This window comes from Letharia lupina, assembly GCF_014066315.1.
Source record: "Letharia lupina isolate WasteWater1 chromosome Unknown contig_11, whole genome shotgun sequence".
Taxonomy (NCBI): Eukaryota; Fungi; Ascomycota; class Lecanoromycetes; order Lecanorales; family Parmeliaceae; genus Letharia; species Letharia lupina.
Window position 1 is genome coordinate 1502696 of NW_023502980.1, and position 22087 is coordinate 1524782.

Genomic DNA, 22087 nt, shown 5'->3' on the forward strand with positions numbered 1-22087 from the left:
AATTAAGAAATTATAAATAATATATTAAATATATATATAATTAGAAAATTAGAAAGAGAATATTATTATTATAATAAAAAGTATAATGATAAAAATTTTATCTAAAGATTTAATTTTAAAAATTTTAAAAATTTTATTATTTAAAATTTAAGAATTAATAATAAATATAATAGCGATATAAGTAATAAAATAATATATTATTATAAACTAGATAATTATAATAACTACTTTAATATTAAAAAATTAATCTTTTTTCTTTTTAGATTTTTCGAAACTAAATTTAATATTATTATTATTATTTTCTTAATTTTTTTTTATCTTAATTATTATAATTATTACGAGTAAAGGCCTATGAATTAAATTCATAATCATTTTTTGATTAAAGCTGTCGAGTAAATTTGGTAAGCGATCTTTGATGAGCGATATTTGAATTCCTTGCCTTTAAATATCTATAAGACTAAATTTAGTAATTCTTTTTTTATCCAAAAGCCCACATTACGTTCTATAATTTAAATAAAGAATCCTAAAATTTTAATAGAAAACCCAAAAGTTATTCTAAAATCAAATAATATATACCTATTTTTTAATCAGGGCTGTCGAGCGAACTTTGATAAGCGATATTTGAATTCCTTACGCTTTAATGATTATAAGACCAAATATTGAAATTTTTTCATTATTAAAAAGCGCAAGTTTTGGACTATAATTTAAAAAATAATTCATAAAATTGTAATAGAAAATAGTAAAGTTATTAAAGGGTTAAAAGTAGGGGGAGAGATTTTTGATGGTTGCGGACGCTAATTTGTTTACCCGCGGTGTCTAACCAAAAAGCGTACACCTGACGAATTGATGATTGGCTGCACATACAAATTCAAGGTTTTCAAGCTCAGCCCTACCTTATTCTTTTATATATTTCAGCCCTACCTTATTCTTTTATATATTTCAGCCCTACCTTATTCTTCTATATATACTAATAATCTTTATTTCTAAAGATTTAAAATTCTTTATAAACGCGTTTATACTTTAATTATTCAAGATATTTTTTAATAAAATAAAATTTTTTATTATAAATAATATAGAATTTATAGATTTATATTTAGATATAAAAGTTAATAAAATTAATATTATTTTAAATATAATATTTAACTAATATAGATATTATAGAAATAAAAATAAAAATTTTAATTTTAATATAAATAGCTATTATATAAATGTTAAAGAATTTAATAAAAATAGTAAAATTAAAGATAATATTAAATTATTATATTTTAATATAAATTAATATAAATTTAGAAGATTTATCTTTATTATAAGAGTTATAATTTTAATTATAAATTTTATAATATTAAATATATTAGCTATCTAAGTCTTTATAAAAATAATAAATTTTTTAATTCTTATTAATAATAAAGGGATATTTTTTAAATAAACTATTAATTTTATATAATAAATTAATAAATTAATTAATATAGATCTATAATTTATTTTTATAAATAATAAAAATAAAAGATTTTAATTTTTAAATAATAAAGCTAAAAATATTTAATTCGCGAGATTTATATTCTTTTAAAAATTTTTAGATAATTATAATATTAATATAAATTTTAATAAAATTATATAAATTATTTTTATAGTGAGTTTTTATTATAGTATAGAGTTTATAATATATTTTAATTTATATTATAATATCCATATTAAAAATATTTTTAAAAATATTTTTTATAAATTATTATTTAATTATAGCTCTTATAGTAATCGCTAGATAAGAGATTAATTAAATTATATTAATTTTAATATAATATTAAAGATCTAATAATATAAAGAAATTTTATATATCTCGCTTTTATTTATAATAATTAAAAATATTTTTAAATATAGAAATTTAATAAAATTAGTTTAAATTAATTAAAAGCTTATATTTAAATATAATATTATTTATAAAGAATTAATTTAATTTTTAAAATTTAATAAAATAAAACTTTAATAAGAGTTTAAATTTAAAAATAAGATTTATAATATAATAAAGTTTAATAAAATAAATAAGATAAACGATATAAATAAAATTAACTTTACTCTAAATTTAAAAAACTTTTTATTTAAAATTAGCTTTAAAAATAATTTAAAAATAAATTAACTCGATATAATAATAAAATTAAAATTAAAAATTAAAATATATTTACTATTAATACTATTTATATTTAGAATATTTATAATTATTTAAAGCGTATAAAGAAAGTTTCGCTAAACTTTAAAGTTAACTCGATATAACTTAAAATATTATTTTAAAAAAAATCTTATATTATAATTTATAATATAATCGATAATACTTTAAAGAAATAAACTTTAATTTATAAATATTAAAAAGAAATATAATATAAATATATAATAATTTAATAAAAAATTATCTCTCTTTATATTTAAGAAGAAATTTAATTAAATTTAATTCTTTATATTATTATCGCGATTATCTTAATCGCTCTCTATTATATTTATAATATAATATCTTTTATTAATTAACTCTTCTATTAAAAAAATTAATTTAAATTAAATATAAGATTATTTATAATTTTACTTCGCTCGCTTATTAAATTTAATTAAAATTTCTTTATAAAATCGTTTTATTTTTATAGATATAAAGAATAATTATTTTTCGATTATTATAATAGAGAGTAATTTCTCTTTATATATTAGTATACTAAATATATAAAATATAAGTTATTTTCTTTTTTAATATTATATCGTTATCTTAGACTAAATTTTAATCTTTATTATAAAAATTATATAATAACATATTAGAGTTTAATCGCTTATTATTAATTTTTAATATAGTAAAATATAAAAATAAGAATATATCATTTTTTATCTTTAGCGTATTCTACTTAATATAAAGAAATTAATAATATTTTAATAATTATAATAATTATATAATAAAAAAATATAGATATATAATATCTTATTATAATATATAATAACTTCGATATTATATAATTAAATATAATATACTTTAATTTATCTAAAATTATCTTATATTAAAAGTAATATAAGAGTTTATATAATAAATTATTAATATATTAATAATTTCGATATAATCTCTCTTACTCGCGATCTTTACTCTTTTTATTAAAAGTATATTTAATATATATTATTTAATTAGAATAATTATCTTAAAGTAAGAAATATTTATATTATAAAGATTAATAAAAGAGATTCTCCGCGGTTATAACTATTATTATTTAATAAATATTAATATAATAAATACGTTAAAAGTAGTTATAATTATAATAAATAATAAATAGATTATAAAATAATTAAAATAATTATTAAATAAAGTTTAGATTTATAATTTATTATAATATAAGATAGAATATTTAATTATATTAATTATTAAGTTCTATAAAAGAAAAGAGCGACTAGATATAGATATACTAAGATATATTACGTAACTATATTACGTGATCGCCAAGACGCTAAAAGTTATGTAATTCGAATTCCAATAATATTTTATAATAAAATCTCTTTTTTTAGCGATAACGCGTTTATTTAAAAATTAATTAAGTTTCTAAAATTTAAAAGTTTTAAATTTATCTTTAACGAAGATAAAAGATAGCTTATTAAAGCGAGGCTATAATTGAATATATAAATCGATTTAAGAATTTAAATATATCTTTAATTATACTATAATAAAAATTAAATATACTCTTTAATTATTAGAAATATCTAATCGATAGATAAAACGCTTAACTCGTTTAAAAACCTTAAAGAAATCGATAAATTATAATTTTTTTTTAGTAAGCTAAGTAGTTAAAATATTATATTTATAATATAATTATAGAAATACGTAATTATCTATATAAAAGAACTAAAATTCAATATTATTAATTATAATAAAAATAAAAATATATTTATTTGAAAGCTATTTATTTTATTCGGCTATTTAGCTGAAATAGCCGCCTTAATAAAAGTACCTTATCTAGAAATCTATAAAGACTCGAATTTATAAATCACTTTCGTCTAAGTATATATAGAGTACTACGTAAAGATCTTTATAGAGGAAAATTATATCGAATAACTTTATTAAATTAATATTAGATTAACTAAATTAGAGATAAAAAGAATAAATAAAAATAAATAAATTATCTAAATAATAGATTTAGATTTATTAATTGATCAATTTATCTTAATTATTAATATCGCTAATACTTATATTCTAATCCTTTATAATATTATTTAACTTCTTAATTATTTTTATTATTTTATATTTAATTTAATTTATTATTATAAAGAAGTTAAATATTAAATAAACAAAGCTTTTATAAATCTTTATTTAATTAGAGAACTTATCTTAAAGTTTTTTAAATATTTATATATTATATTTTTAAATTTAATATCTTTTATAAAAATATAAAATCTAATTTATAAGAATTTATTTTTAAATTAAAATTTAATAATAATTCTAAATAATATCTAAAGATTAATATATAACTAGATTATTAAAATTATATAAGAGATAATATTTCTATAAAGTCGAAATAATAATCTAATAGAGAATATCTTATTATCTCTTATTAATATCTCTTAAATTAAAACTAAATATTATAAAAATAATTATCTTATTAATAATTTTTATTTTAAATATAGAATTAAGAATTAATCGATTTAGAATAAATATAAACTCTTTTTATATTATTTTTAATATTATATATTTAATCTATATATAGAATAAAAATTAATTAATATTATAAATAGAGTATAGCTATTATTATATCGATATTTAAATTAATTAATTTTTAATTAATTTTTTTATAGAGTAATTATTAGAGAAGATTTTTTATATATAATATTTTAAACTTATTATAAATTATAATTTATATTATATTTATTAAAATTTTTAATCTATAATAATATTAATAGATAAGAATAAAGTTTTTAATTCTATTATTAAAATTAATAACTTTTAATCTCTTATTTAAGATTATAAAATAAATTTATTAAAAATTAATCTCTAATAAAATAATAAAAAGATAATTAATCTCTATAAAGTATTTCTATTAATATATATCTAATTTTTATATATATAAAATTAAGAGTAATAAATATTAATTTAATAAAATAATATTAGAAATTAATCTATAAATAATATAATTAATTTAAAAAAAAAAATATATACTATTTTAATTAAGATCATAAAGATTATATATATGAAATTTTATATATTTTCTAAAATTTTAATATCTCTATCTTATAAGATTTATTAAATCTCGAAATTAAACTTTTTTATATTCTTTAAATTAACTTTTTTTAATGATAAATTATAAAATATTAATATTATTAATAGTTTTATAATAATTTAAAAAAAATTAATTTAAAGAATTTATATAGATATCTTTTTTTATTATTATTAGATAATTTATATTAATTTTAAAATATAATTAAACTAATTAAAGAATTGAGATATTTATAAATTTATAAATATTAAGATATTTAGAAGATTTTAAATATATAATATTAGAATATTTTTAATTAGAATAGCTTATATTAATTTAAGAAAGTTAATTACTTTATTAATTATAGCTATAATACTTTTATTAATAATAACTTATAAATTAATTATCTTAACTTTATTCTCTTTTATTTAATAATAAATATAAAAATCGCGAATAATATCTTAAATTTTATTATCTTATATTAATTTATAATATTTCTTTTCTAACTTATTATATATCGCTAAAAATATTTATAAAAATTATAAAATAAATTTAGAAAGAAATATTATAAAGATAATCTCGATTATTATTTTACTCTTAAAAAATAAATAAAATCGCGATTAATTTTATATTAATCTCTTAGTCTTTTATAAAAATTTGATTTAAAAATTATTTAATTAATAATTAATATTTATCTTAATTAATATTTTTAGATATTTATAAAACTTATTAAAAGAATTTTTTTTATATCGATAATATAAATATAAATAATATTTTATATATATAGTATATATAATTTATCTTAATTAATTCTTATATTAATTATAATATAATAAACTCTTAAGACTACTATTATGATATCTATCTCTTTTTAAAATTATATTATAATTATAATATTATTAATATATATTATTATCTTTAATACTCTATTCTCTACTTATACTTTTAAGATTTAAAAATTATAAATAATATATTAAATAAGACTTTTAATTATAATTACGAATAGAGAATAACTTGAAAAATTTCTTTATTTTATATTATAATTATTTCTTTAATATAATTATTAATATAAATCTTAATCTTAATTTTTTTATAAATAAGTTATATTTAAATAATAAATTTCTTAAATATATCTAATTCTTTTAAAATCGCTAGAAGAAGCTTATAATTAATTTAATTATATAATTTTTTCTAATCGAGAAAAAGAATAGCGATTTTCTCTTACTTCTATAATAACTTCTTAATAAATTTATATTTAACTATTAAATATTAAATTATTTTAATATTATTATTAGTAAATCTCTTTAATAAGAAAATTAATTATTATTTATTAATTATCTTATCTAAAGTCTTTATTAAACGTTATATTAAAATATTTATAAAGATCTTATAATCTATATTTATAATAAATAAAGAATAATAATTCTTAATATCAATTTATTCTTCTTTATTTTTAAAAAAAATTAAAAAAAATCTATTTATCTAATATTTTAAAAGTTTCTACTTTCGCTATATCTAATTATAAAAAAAGATATATATAACGTTAGAACTTTAAGATGTTCGAAGCACGCTCGCCATAATAGATAATAGGAGATAAAGCGTTTAAGAAATATAAGTAAGATATAATCGATATTATAGTGAAGGAATATAAAAAGAATAAAGATAAAGGTAAAGTATAAGGAATATATATAATAAAGGAGAGAGATATAATAAAGAAGGCGATATTATAATTAAATATATTATAAAAAAGCTTTAATATAAAAATTATAAGAGAAAATATATTAATCTAGATTAAGATAGTAATTATATTTCTAAAAACTATTAGAAATATATCGTTTATTTAAAAGATTTTTAGAGATAATATAAATTAGATAATGGTATTTATATAAGAAAAAGAATATCGTTAAAGGAATTATTAAGAAAGAAGTAGATTAGAAAGCTTATAGATATTAATAAATAATTAAAAGACTATATTAATAAGTGAGATTTCTCTTATAAATAGTTAGAGTAGAGATAATTTATTTAATAAGATATTTAGAAACTCAATAAGAAATCTAATAGTAATCTTATTAATATCTAATATAGTTATAATAAATTTTTTAGAAAGAATAAGATAGCTAGTAGTAAGATTAAAGAGTAAAAAAAAGAGAAAATTTATATAAAGAATAATTAATAAGCGTTTATTAATAGCGTTTGAAGATAAATAATATATATATATAGAATAAATTATAGCTATAAATAGAATAAAGAGTAGAAATCTAATAATAAAAGTAATAATAGAGAAGATTAAAGAGATATTAGAATACGATATCGCGTAAATAAAGAAGATATACTAATTAAATAAGATTATTAGAAAATTATTCTTAATAATAATATATAAAATATATATTATAATATTTAATATAAAGAATTAGTTAATAATTAAAAAGAAGATTAAAGATAATAATAGAAATCTTTATTTAGAGTTAATAACTATTAATATATATTAAATAGATAATTCTCGAATAATAATAATAATAGAGAAAAAGTAGAAGCGCTATTTCTTATTAATTATTAATATTATTAATTTAGAAATAGTGAATAAGCTAATTATAAATAATAGAATAGAGAATAATAAGATAAATAGAATTAAGAGATATAATTAGATAATTTTATTAATTTAATATTTTAAATATTAGAAGTATAAATATATATTTATATTATATAATAATAAGATTTAATACGCGAGATATAATTAAATATATAATATTTAAAATTATAAAAAGCTAATATTTATAGCTCTAAAGATTTATATTTTATAAAAAAAAGAGTATATAGCTTTAAATAAGAGTTATCTATTAAAGACTAGAGAGAAATAAAAGATTATATAAAGAAAAATTAATAAAATCTTACTCTATAAATACTTAAGAACGCTATTAATAAATCTCGCTAAGATTAAAATAGAATTTATATTAGTAATATCTAAAAAGAAGCGAAAGATATTAATTAATATAATTAATTTATATAAGAATTCTAATATTATAATAAATAAGATATTATAATTAAAAATAAGAATAAAAAAATTAAGATTATTTATAGCTTTTTATTAAGAGAGAAATTAAAAGATTTTTATAAAAATAAGATTTATTAAGAGTATTAAAATCTTAGTAATAAAGATAATAATAATTATAATAATTAAATAGACTATAAATTAAGAGATTAGAAATTTAAATAAAATCTTAATTAAGAAGAATATTATAATATAAATCTTATAGTCGAAAATCTTATATTAGAATATTAGTAGATAAAATTTCTATAATATAATATTAGAAAGAAATTAAAAATAATAATAATTTTATTTATAAATTAAATAGTTTAAAAGATCGATATTCTAGTTATTTAAGAACTATACTTTATAAAATATAAGAAATTCTTATATAATCTTAATATTAATATCTTTTATCTAATATATTAATTTAAAAAGAATATAAAAATTTATTTCTATATTAATAAGAAGCTTAATTAAGATTAATAGAAGATTAAATATCTATTAAAAGATATATATATATTAAGAATATAGTTAAAGAAAAATAATAGTAAAAATTAACTAAGATTAATTTTTATTTATAATATATATAATTTAAATCTAATATTAATTAATAGAAGTAATTTCTTTAATTTAATTATAGCTAAGAAATAATTAAATAATTAAAAAAAGTATATTTTATTTAGCGACTTTAATTTATATTATTTAAATTAAAATAATTTAGAAAGATATATATAGTATAAAAAAAATCTAATAGTTATAATTATAATTAGAAATATAAATATTCTATTATTAGATTACGCGATAATATAAAAAATAAGAAGATATAAAAGCGCTATTAATTTTATCTTCGTTATATTAAAAATAATATAAAAGTATTAAGTCTTTTTAAATCTATAATATAACTCTAATTATTTATTAATAATAATAGAGATAAAATTATATATAAAAAACTTTTTAACGATATCTAAAAGAGTTTAAAAAATAATAAAATTAAAGAAAATAGAATAAGAGGTTTTAAGATTAAGATAAACTCTCTCTTTTTCGCTAATTAAAAATTTAAAATATTTTAATAAATATTTTAAAAGTTTATTAGAAAAGTTTATTAGAAAAATTATAAAAAATTATTAAGATTATAATATTATAAATTAAGCTATTAATAAGAGCTAGCTTTTTTTAAATTCTAAATTATAATATTATTATTAAAAAGATAAAAATATTAATAAATAAATATTAAGCGAATTATAGTATTAATAATAAGAGAAGATAAAGCGAAGCGAGAAAAGAAAGAAATAAGATTTTATAAAGAATAAAGATTATCGACTTTAAAAATAAAGTTTATAAAGTTTTATAGTTATTAAAAAAGTATAAAGCTTAATAAAATAAAATAGATAAAGAATAATAATATAAAATTAAGATCTTTTTTTTAATTTTTTTTTAAAAAAGCTAGATAAGAATTTAGCGATCACGTTTAAAAATAAAATAGCAATATTATAAATAATATTCTTTTTTTAATTATTTTAAATAAAATTAATTAATATTATTAAAATAATATACTCTCTCTTAAAATAAATAAATAATACTTTTATATAGAGAGAGATATTATAAATTATTTTTTAATTAAAATCTAATAAGATTTTAGAGATTAATAAAATATTAAGTTAATTTCTATAAATAATAAAAAAAAAACTATTATTATAATTTATCTATTTTTTTTAAATCTAATTAAAAAAAGAATATTATCTTTAAAAGTTTAAGAAAGTTAATATAATAATATTAAAAAAGCTAAAGAAAGATAATTATACAGAATTTAAATTATATAAATTAATAGTTCTATTAAGTATATTAGAGAAGACGCTTAAAATAATAATAGTTAAATATTTAAATAACTATATAGAGAATAATAATTTTCTCTTTTTAAAATAGATAAAAATAAGAAGAAAGAGATTTATAAAAATAATATTAGAAATAATAATTAAAATAATATATATAATTTAAGACTATAGTAGAGATAATATTATTAATCTTTTATCTTTTAATATTATAGAATTTTTTGATAATATTTTTTACCAAAAATTACTTTATAATCTTAAAAAGAGAAAAAATTTAAATTTATTAATAAGATAAATTAAGAGCTTTTTAAGAGATAAAGTTATATTTATTATATTAGAAAGAAAGACTAGCGTAATAGAATCCGCGGAAATTAATATTCTATAGAGATTCTTAATATTATCGATTTTATTTCTATTTTTAATATATTATTTATTAAAAAATACTCTAAGATTAAGTTTTAATTATAGCTTAAAGATTTTATAAATAACGTTTATTTATTAGCGTATAGAAAATTAATTAAAAAAAACTACGAAGTTTTTAAATAGACTTATAAGATCTATTTCAGATAAATAAAAATATATAAAATAACTTTCACCTCTAAGAAGTATAAATTAATATATTTTATTTATAGTTTAAAAAAGTTTAATATAAAAATTATTATTAATTTAAAGATTATAGCTATAAAATCTAAAAAAGTTTATTTAAATTTTAAATATTTATATTAATAAAAAATTTAAATAAAGATTATATATTAAGAAGATAAAGATAAAGATAATTTTATAATATAAGATATTATTTATAGTTATTATATTTATTTAAAAAGTTATATTTAATAAAATAAAATAAATATATAGCGCTATAATAAGGCTAGTAATAATTTATATAATAGTAATATAGTATATATTAAAGAAATTAAAAGAAGTCTAAGAAATATATATAAGATATTTAAAAATAATTTAAAATAGTTATTTTAGAAAAGTCGTAGAAGTATATAAAGTAATTAATATATATATTCTAAAGATAAAGATAGAATTTTTTTAATATAAATTATCTTAGATAAGATAATTCTTAAAAATTAAATTATAAGAGAAATATATTTAATAATTAAAAGGAATAATTTTTATATTAGAAGAAAGATAAGAGAAAAGAAAAGATAAAAAGATAAAATAAAAGAGATTTTAGCGAAAGAAAAGAAATTATAGATTTTAAAGGCTATAGAGCTTAATAGCTAAAATATAATAATAAGTCTAAATTAAATTTAATATATTTAAAAAGTGTAAGAGCTAATAAGAAATCAAAGAAATAGAAAATAAATATTATATTAGAATCTCTATTTATTAAATATTTTTAAATAAATAAAAATATTAGTATAATAGAGAAGATTAAAATTAAATTAAAGATTTCTTTATCAAGATCTAATTAAAGTTAAAAAAATTTACTCTTATTTAGATATATATAAAAAAGATTAGATTTATTTATTTTCTCTATAAAAGTAGAATATTAAATATTATTTTAAATAGTTATATTTATAATTAGAGAAAGTAAAATATTAAATATATTTTAATATTTTATTTAAGATAAATAAAAAAGAGATAAATTTTAATAAAAGAGATTAAAACTAGCGACATATTAATTATATTAATATTTTTAAAAGAAATAAAGATAATCGCTAGATAAATTATTTAGATAAATCTTTTAAATTAATATTCGCTTATTAATATATAGCTATATAAATTAACTTTTTAGAGATAAATAAGAGAAATTATTAAATTAAAAGTTTAAGAGAGAAATTAAAAAGTCTAAGATATAAATATAATAGAAGAATTAAAATATATTATAAAGATAGTAGAAGAAAGAAAAATAGAGTTTTAATTCTAATCTAAAAAGATTAGGTAAGATTTCTTTTATAAATATATAATTGTTAAAAGTAGAATATTAGATATATTAGAAAGAATAATTATAACTAAAAGACTAATTATTAATTTATGAAATATACGAATATTTATATATATAAAATAGATGGCTAATAGTAACTAGTAATTACTAGTTTTAATAATTCGCGATATATATATAATAATCGAAGGAGTTAATATTATAATACTTCTTAATAATCTTAAAAGCTACATTTTCTAAACTCTAATATATTATATCTTATATATATTAATTTTTAAATCTACGTTTTATATTCGAGATTAATTATTTATTTAATCTTATTAAATCTATAAAAAACCTCGATAGAGAAAATAGAAAGAGTACCGAGGCTTTTAAATACCCGTTTTGGGATCTCGGAATAATATAAGGGTTTTTGATGGTTTGCTCGTATTGTTTCGGGACCTCGGAATAATTATTTTGCCCGTATTGCTTCGGGACCTCGAATGAAATAAGGGTTTTAACGTTTTATTTGTATTATTTCGAGATCTCGAAATAATATAAGGATTTTTGATTGATTCGGGTCCTTATATAATATAAGGGTTTTTTACTCGTATTATTTCGAGATCTTAAATGAAATAAGAATTTTAATTCGATATTTTTTGTATAAAGATTAAATAGCGATAGCCCTCTCGTCGATAAATACGGGCTAGAAAAATAAGCTATCGCTATAAGATGAATTTATTAAAAGATTATCGAAGTTTAATTTAATATCTCTTAGAAAGTGTAAGGATATTTTAATACTACTCTACTCGCTTTCGGGCTTATAACCTATTAAAAGTAAAATACTAGATATATTAAAAAGAATAATTATAACTAAAAGACTGATTATTAATTTATAGAATATATGAATATTTATATATATAAAATAGATGGCTAATAATAGCTAATAATTACTAGCTCTGATAATACGCGATATATATGCGATAGTCGAAGGAGCTAATATTATAATATATATAATATAAAGCTCGATAAATAATTTATAATTTTAAATAGCGCGAAGATATAGATTTTAATAAAACTTTCGTTTTTATAATTAAATATATAAACTATAAAGCGATTTTTATTTTAATAATAATTCTTAACTAGAAATTAAAGTAAATAAATATTAAAATCGCTTTTCTCTATAATAATATAAAGAAAATTATTTATATAATATAATTTATAAACTTTAAAACTAATAATAAATATAAGATATATAAATTAAAGAAGGCGCTATACGATTTAAAGTAATTCTTTAAAATCTAATATAATATTCTCTTTATATATTTAAAGAAATTAGACTTTAAATCTATTATAATTAATTTATTAAATTTTAATTAATAATATTATAGTTATTATAATTTATATAAATAATATTCTTTTAATTAATTTCGATAAAGTAAAAATTTAGAGTATTAAAAATAAATTTAATAATTACTTCGAAATAATTAATTTATATTTATATATCTATTATTTAAATATAATAATTATTAAGAATTATATTAATTATATTATTTAACTTAATTAATTAAAATATATTAAAAAGGTTTTTATTAAATATAATATATAAAGACTTAAAGATATATTTACTTTTATAGATATCGAAAGATATTAAATATCGAAAGAGAGTTTTTAAATCTCTAAAGTCTTTTATATTAAATATTAATTATTAATAAAATTATTAATATATATAATACTTAATATAAAATTAGATATTATATTTATAATCTTAATAATATCTTAATATAACTCGAATTTTAATAAAGTCTATTAAAAAGTAATTAAGCGAATTTTTCGCTATTTTAGATAAACTATTAATTATTAACTTATTTTTAAAAAAGATTTAAAACTCTTAAGCGGTTATATTAATATTAATTAAATCGATAATAAAAGCATCTATCGCTTTATATTTAAATATATATTAATATTAATAATAAAACTATTAATTAATTATCGAAGTAATAATTTATCGTAATACTCTTAATCTATAAGATTAAATATATTAATTAAATATAAATTATTAAGAAAATAATTTAACTATATAATTTACTAAATTAATTTAATTCTAATAATAAATAAATATAAATAAATATTATTTTTTATAATAATTAAGACGCTATAGTACTAGCTAAGAATTATTAATTGTATAATTATATTAAATATATTAATATATTAATATTATTATATATATAAATAAGTTATCGCTAAAAATATCGCTTTAGATTATATTCTTATTAGTATATATAAAAGAATAAGATAGAATTAAGCTTAAAAACTCTGAATTTATATATATAGTTAATTATAAATTTAAAGTTATTATATCTTTTAGCTAGATCGACTAAATTACCGCGAGTAAATAAATTAGTATTCGTAATTATTAAAATCTCTTACTCTACTTTTAACTCTTTAATAACTTTATTAAAATATGAAGGTAGGATACTTAGTTGTATTAACTAAAGAGTTCTATAAAAGAAAAGAGCGACTTAATATAAACGCGCTAAGGTGTATTATGTGACATATTTATGTGATCGCTAAGACGTTAAGAGTTATGTGATTTGAATTTTAATACTCTTCTTTGTATATATTCTTTTATAAGCAAAATCTAGTAACTATGAAGTTTAATATTAACGATGTTAAAATCAAGTAGATAAGGTAAAGTTAGTGCCGGATAGCTAATGTAAAACTATACCCCTTATACCTCTATCTCTCTATATATTGAAAAACGCGAGATTTAAAGTTTGTGACGTTTAAAATAGGGTAGGTAAAGTGAAAAGTCGAAATCTGAAAACGACTATATTAAATTATGGCCCCTATCTAACTATAACTTAAATTCCACTTTTTATTAAAAAGCGGTTTTTCGAAGATTTTATTTCTAGACTATCTAATATATATTAAAAATCGATTAATTTAAAATCGAAGAATATATATGAGAGTGGCTAAATAAAATAATTAAAAGAAATTCTTCTAGTTATATATCGCCGGCTATAAGGCCTTTATAGAGATTATTTTAGATAATTAATTTTTAATAATAGTGACTACGATAGTAGTAATTTAAAGGTTTAATATTTAAGATACTAATAATAAATAAGTATAAGTTCTTCGAAAGAGCCTTAAAAGTTTTAATAATAATAGCGGTAATAGCGCTAAAGAAATAGCTATTTTAATATGAAATAGCGAGTTTATATAGTACTAAGTCTAATATAACAACTCGGTAAGCGATTTAAGACGATTATTTATAATATAAAAATTAATAAAATAGCTTCTCTAGAGTAAGTGATTTCTTTATATTAAGACTATTAGACTATAGTTATAGATAATATTTTAACTTAATAAATTAATAAAAACTTTTAAACTTATTTTTATAGAGGGCTTTAATAAGATTATTAGTTATTTATTAATTAGTAGAGGTATAGTCTAAAGCGATATTTTTAGTAATAACTTATTTTTATATATAGTAATATTAAATATTAATATATTTAATATAGATATAGAATTAGAGGTTTTTAGCTAGTATTATAGCGCCTTAATTATTATAAAAGATAATTACTACTTACACTTATTTATTATTAAAATTAAACTAATTTAATAAATCGCGTAATTAAATTATTTTCTTAATAATTTATATTTAGCTAATATATTTAGCTTTATAAATTAAGAGTATTATAATAAATTATCGCTTCGATAATTAATTAATAATTTTATTATTAATATTAAATATATATTTAGATATAGAGTAATAGATATTTTAATTATCGATTTAATTGATATTAATATAGCTATTTAGAGATTTTAGATTTTCTCTAAAGATAAATTAATAGTTAATAATTTATCTAAAATAGCGAAAGATTCGCTTAACCGCTTTTTAATAGACTTTATTAAGATTTAAATTATATCGAGATATTATCAAGATTACGAATATAATATCTAATCTTATATCGAGCATTACGTATATTAATAACTCTATTATTAATTAATACTCGATATAAGAGGCTTCGAAGATTTAAAAGTTCTCTTTAAATATTTAATATCTTTCGATATTTATAAAAGTAGATATATTTTTAAATTTCTATATATTATACTTAATAAGAAACTTTTTAATATATTTTATTTAATTAAATCGAATAATATAATTAGTATAATTTCTAATAATAGTTATATCTAGATAATAGATATATAATTCTAAATTAATTATTTCGAAATAATTATTAAGCTTATCTTTAATATCTTAAATTTTTATTTTATCGAGATTAGTTAAGAGAATATTATTTATATAAATTATAATAATTATAGTATTATTAGTAAAGATTGAGAAATTAGTTATAATAGATTTAAAGTTTAATTTCTTTAAATATATAGAGAGGGTATTATATTAGATTTTTAGAGATTACTTTAGATTATATAGCGTTTTCTTTAATTTATATATCTTATATTTATTATTAGTTTTAAAGCTTATAAATTATATTATATAGATAATTTCCTCTATATTATTATAGAGAAAAGTGATTTTAATATTTATTTATTTTAATTTTTAATTAAGAATTATTACTAAAATAAAGATCGCTTTATAATTTATAGATTTAATTATAAACATAAAAGTCTTATTAAAGTCTACGCCTTTACGCTATTTAAAATTATAAATTATCTATTAAGTTTTATATCGTATAATCTTCTTTATAAGATTTCGCTTAAGTTTATAGATCTATTTATTATTTAGAATATATATATTTAAAAATAGATTTATTAAGGTTTAAGTATTATTAGCTATAAGAGAGTTAACTTCTTTTTATATAATAAGTTTTTATTTTATTTTTTAATATTTATTTACTATTATCTCTTAATAGGTTTAGAATTTAAATAGTTTAAAAGCGTTAGCTTTAGTTAAAAGAGTGAATAAATTTAATAAAAGATCGCGATAAGTTTTAAAAACTTCATATTACTTAAGTTACTTTAAAAGAGGCTATTAATTAGTTTTAAATTTAATTATAGATCTTATTAAGACTTATATTAAAAATATCGAAGCTATTAGAGTAAATCCCGCGAGTATATTTTCACTTAGAGTTTCGAGTGATTTCGACTTTATTCTCTCTAAAGATATTTATAATAATATTTATAATAATATCTATAACGGAGATATCTATAAAGATACTTTTTTAATAGAAATTTATATAATAGTAATAAATTCTCTTCTAACAACTTTAGTTAGAGTAATTATTACTTTAATAAATATTTTTTATCTTATTTTTTTTAAGACTTTTTTCTCTAGAATTAATATTAAAGGGGTGGCTAGTAACTCGCGTATAGTCTTTTCTAGTATATCTATATAATACTTATTTCTATTTTTAAATAGATTTTAATTATTAATCTTTTTTTCTTTAGCGAGATTAAGTTTAAATAAGATAAACTTAAAAGAGATATTATTAATTTAAATTATATTTAAATAAATTTAAATTTTATTATTTAATATTAATATATAATAAAATTAATTAGCTTTATAGTCGACTAAGCGCCTCTTATAGATATAATTTTTATATTTAATTTAATTAATATTTAATAGATATATTTAATAGAAATTAGTTTATTTAATAATTTAAAGATATAAAATATTAGATAAATAATCTATAAAGGTCTTATAAGAGATAATATTTCTTTTTAATATTAGTTATAGATTATATAGATAATTAGAAGCTTACGCGAATTTCGACTAATACTTTTATAATAGTCTATTCTCTTTAAATATAGCGCTAATTTTATATTATATCGTTTAATTAAGATATTTAAATTTATCGTTTATTTAAAAATTATTAGATATAATATCTTTCTAGATAATTTCTTTAATAAATCGAAAGATATATATATTATAGTTATTATACTCGAAATTATAGTTATTATAAAATCTAATATAAATATAATCTCTATATTTAATTTAATTTAGAAAAAACTTAAATATTATAAAAATTATAAAATTATTCTTATTAGAAAATAAGAATATAGTAAAATAAAGCGTTTTATTATCTAGAAAGATTATTATTTATTTATAATTATTATAAGAAATAAAAAAAGATTTTTAAAGATTATTATAAATTAGATTATTCTCTTAATAATTTAGCGTTATATAATATTTATATAATTCGATTTTTATATTAATAATACTATATAATTTATACGCGTTTCTAGAAAGTAAAATAAATAAATTTATTTTAATATATATTTTAACTAATTTCTTAAGATTTTAAAATCTTAAATAGTTATAATAAGCGTGCTATATATATAAGATTTTTTTTATTAATTTAAGAATTTAAGATATTAGCGAATAAGAATAAGAATTTAGATTTAGATATAGATATAAATATAATAAATTTATTATAGATAAAAATATCTTTATTAATAATTATTAAGTATATAAAAGTCTTTATTTATATATCTAGCGTATAAAGATAATTATATTAATATCTAAAAATAATACTATATTTCTCTACTCTAATACTTTTAAATATAAATTAAAAAGAATAGTTTTAATTTTCGAGTTACTTTTAAAAAATTAGATTAAAATTACTATTAGAGATATATTAGATATCTTTTATATATAGAATTTATTTACTTTTAAGATTCTTATATTTAAATTTAATACGTTTAAAGTCGATAGTTATAATTAAGCTATTAACTTTATTAATTAAGCGATATAATTTAAATAAAGTAAAAATTCGAAAGATTAAGAAGTTATAAGTAATATATTAAGTATAGATATTATTAATAAACTATAGATATAATAATATAATAATTATAAATATTAAAGAAGTTTAAGTTATAGTTTTTAAACCCTTTTTAATAAAGAAATAATAAACTTAATTTTATAAAAATTAAGAATTAATAATAAGATATATAATATTCTCTAAATTAAGATTAATATATATTATAAAATTATACGCTATTGCTAGCTAGATATATACTATAATAATCTTAATATTATTAAGCTAGCGATTAATAATAAACTTATTAATTTAAATATTTTTATTTTTATTTTTATTATTTAAGTTAGAGAAATTATTATTATTATTATCTTTATCATTATCTTTATTATTATAATTATCGCGACCTTTATAATTATTATAATCTTTTTTACTATTATTACTATCTTATTTCTTAAATTTAGAATATAGAGTAATATATTCGACGTTATTATATTAGTTCTTTTTATAATAATTATAATATTTATAAATTTAAGTATAAATATAAAAGTTACTAATATAGATCTCTTATTAAATTCTATACTTAATAGTTTTACTAATAATAATTAATATAATAACGCTTTATAAGTTATATATAAAGAATTTATTAATTAGCGTAATTAGTATATAAGCTTTAATATTAATTAAGTTAATAGAATTAGTTATAATATTAATAAATTAAATAATTATATAGTCTAGATTAAACTTTATAATATTATTATTTTTAAAGATATTATAATTTTAATTATATTATTTATAGTATAAATTATATAGAGAATTTAAGTTTAAATAAAAGCGATAGATCTTTTAATTCTTATTAAATTTTAGCTTTAAGAATAAATTATTAAACTCGTTTAGAATCTTTATAAACTTATTAATATAGAATTAAAAGTTATTATTATAACTCGTAAGGGTAATATTATTTATCTTTCTAAATATAAAATTAAGAATATTTAAGTCTCGAAGTTTAAATTTATTTAAAGTCTCTTAGATTTCTTTAATATTAGTCTTATTCTTAATTTTAGAATATAAGTTTTTTTTATAATATAATTTTAGTATAGTATAGATTTAATCTTATATTTATAATTAGTTATTAATTTAGATTTTAGTAATAGTAGTATTAATAATTAGCTTTATATAGTCTTTTTCGATATAGCGCTATAATTTAAATAATTTTAATTTATTCTTAAATTATTATTTTTAAATTTAATAGTTAAAGATATTTTTAAGTTTATTAATATTATCGAGATAGTTTAAAAAGATTAAGATTTTAGATTTCTCGAAAAATATAATATTTAGAGACTTAATAAGCTCTCTTTATTAGAGAATAAGCTAGATAAATTAAATAAGCTTACTCTATTAAAGTTTAAATTTAAGAATAAAATTTATATATTAATAAAGTTTAGAGGAGTAATTAGAGTAAATAATATTAACAAAATTAAGCGCGTTTAAAGACTAAAGAGATCTTTATTAAAGATTAACTTTAATAGAGATTTAGAAGTTAATTACTTTAATATTAAATTAAAATTAATAAAGAAGCTTAATATATACTTACTTTTATTATTAAGATATTTTTTATAATATATTAAAGATTTAAGCGTATAAGGAAAGTTTTATTAAGTCTTAAGATTAGCTTAATATAGCTTAGATCTTTATTTATAAAAGTTTATTATTTGTTAATACTTAAAATAGCGAATAATATTTTATTAAGAAGTTAAGTAATTAATGAATTTTAGAAGTATTAAGATAGTTTAAGAATATTATAATAATAGAAATTTATCTCTTATATATAAATATGATATTATATTATTAAAGTTATATTAGCTATCTTAGTAATTAAAAACTCTAATTATCTTCTTTAAAATTAATTTAATTAAAGTTTAAGATCGAGATTAAGATCGATTATAAGATTATTTACTTGCTATTAAAGTATTTTATCTCTAAGGTAAATATTTACGCCGAGACTTCTTTATAATAATAGAGGTTTCTTTTTTCTTTCGCTTTCGAGATTAGAGTTTTTACTCTTTTAATTAATATACCTCTATTAGTAATAGTTGAAAATTGTATAATTAGCGTTAAAGCTAGAATTATTTTCTTTTAGATTATACTTCTCTTAGTGGTAGTTAAGATAACTAATCTTTAGTCTTTATTACGAATATTTTATAATTAAATAAATATAAAGTCTAAATACTCGCTATCTAATTCTTTGATATTTATGATATATAAATAAGGGTATATTATCTCTTTATTTAGCGTATTCTATATAGGGAAGCTAATAATATTTTAGAGATCTTAGTAATAATATAATTTGATTAATCATATGGCGGTTTCGATAGTCTTAGCTAGATACGATATATTTTAGCTTACTTTATATTATCTCGAGTAAGAAGTAAAAGCGCCTAAGCGGTAGTCTTTAATCTTTAAATTATAAGCGAATTATAGCTATTTAGACTTAGAATAACTATTTTAAAATAGAAATTTTTTATATTAAAAAGGTTAATAAAGCTTTTTATAGTTATAATTATTTTTATTATAATAGATATAAATATTTAAAGATAATTATAGCTATAGTGGTAAATTATACTATTATTAAAATAGTTATCGAGTATAGCTTAGATATATAATTTATTAAAATATAAAAATAGAATACTTAGTTATATTAATTAAAGAGTTTTATAGAAAAAAAGAGTAACTTAATATAGACGCGTTAAGGCGTATTATATAACGTAGTTATATAATTATTAAGACGTTAAGAGTTATATAATCTAAATTTTAATAAACTTTACTATTTTCTATTAAAATTTTAAGATTATTTTCTTAAATTATAGAACGAAATATGGACTTTTAGATAATAAAAGAATATTTAAATTTAATCTTATAATTATCAAAGCGTAAGGAATTTAAATATCGCTTATTAAAGTTCGCTCGACAATTAAACAGCCTTAATTAAAAAATAAATATATATTATTTACTTTTAGAATAACTTTTTTATTTTCTATTAAAATTTTTAATTTTTTTTAAAATATAAAACGAAATATAAGCTTTTAGATAATAAAAAACTCTTAAATTTAATATTATAATTATTAAAGCGTAAGAAATTCAAATATCGCTTATTAAAGTTCGCTTATTAAAGGTCGCTTATCTATTTACTTTATAGCTCTAATTAAAAAAAAATTATAGATTTAATTCATAGGCCTTTACTCGTTAATTAATAAATAGTTAATAATTTTATTAAGATTCTCTATAAAGATAAATTTAAAAGGTTTTACTAATTTATTAAATTAAAATATTATTTATAATCTTACTATAGCTTAATAGTCTTAATATAAAAAAGCTATCTACTTTAGAAAAGTTATTTTATTAATTTTTATATTATAAATAATTAATTTAAG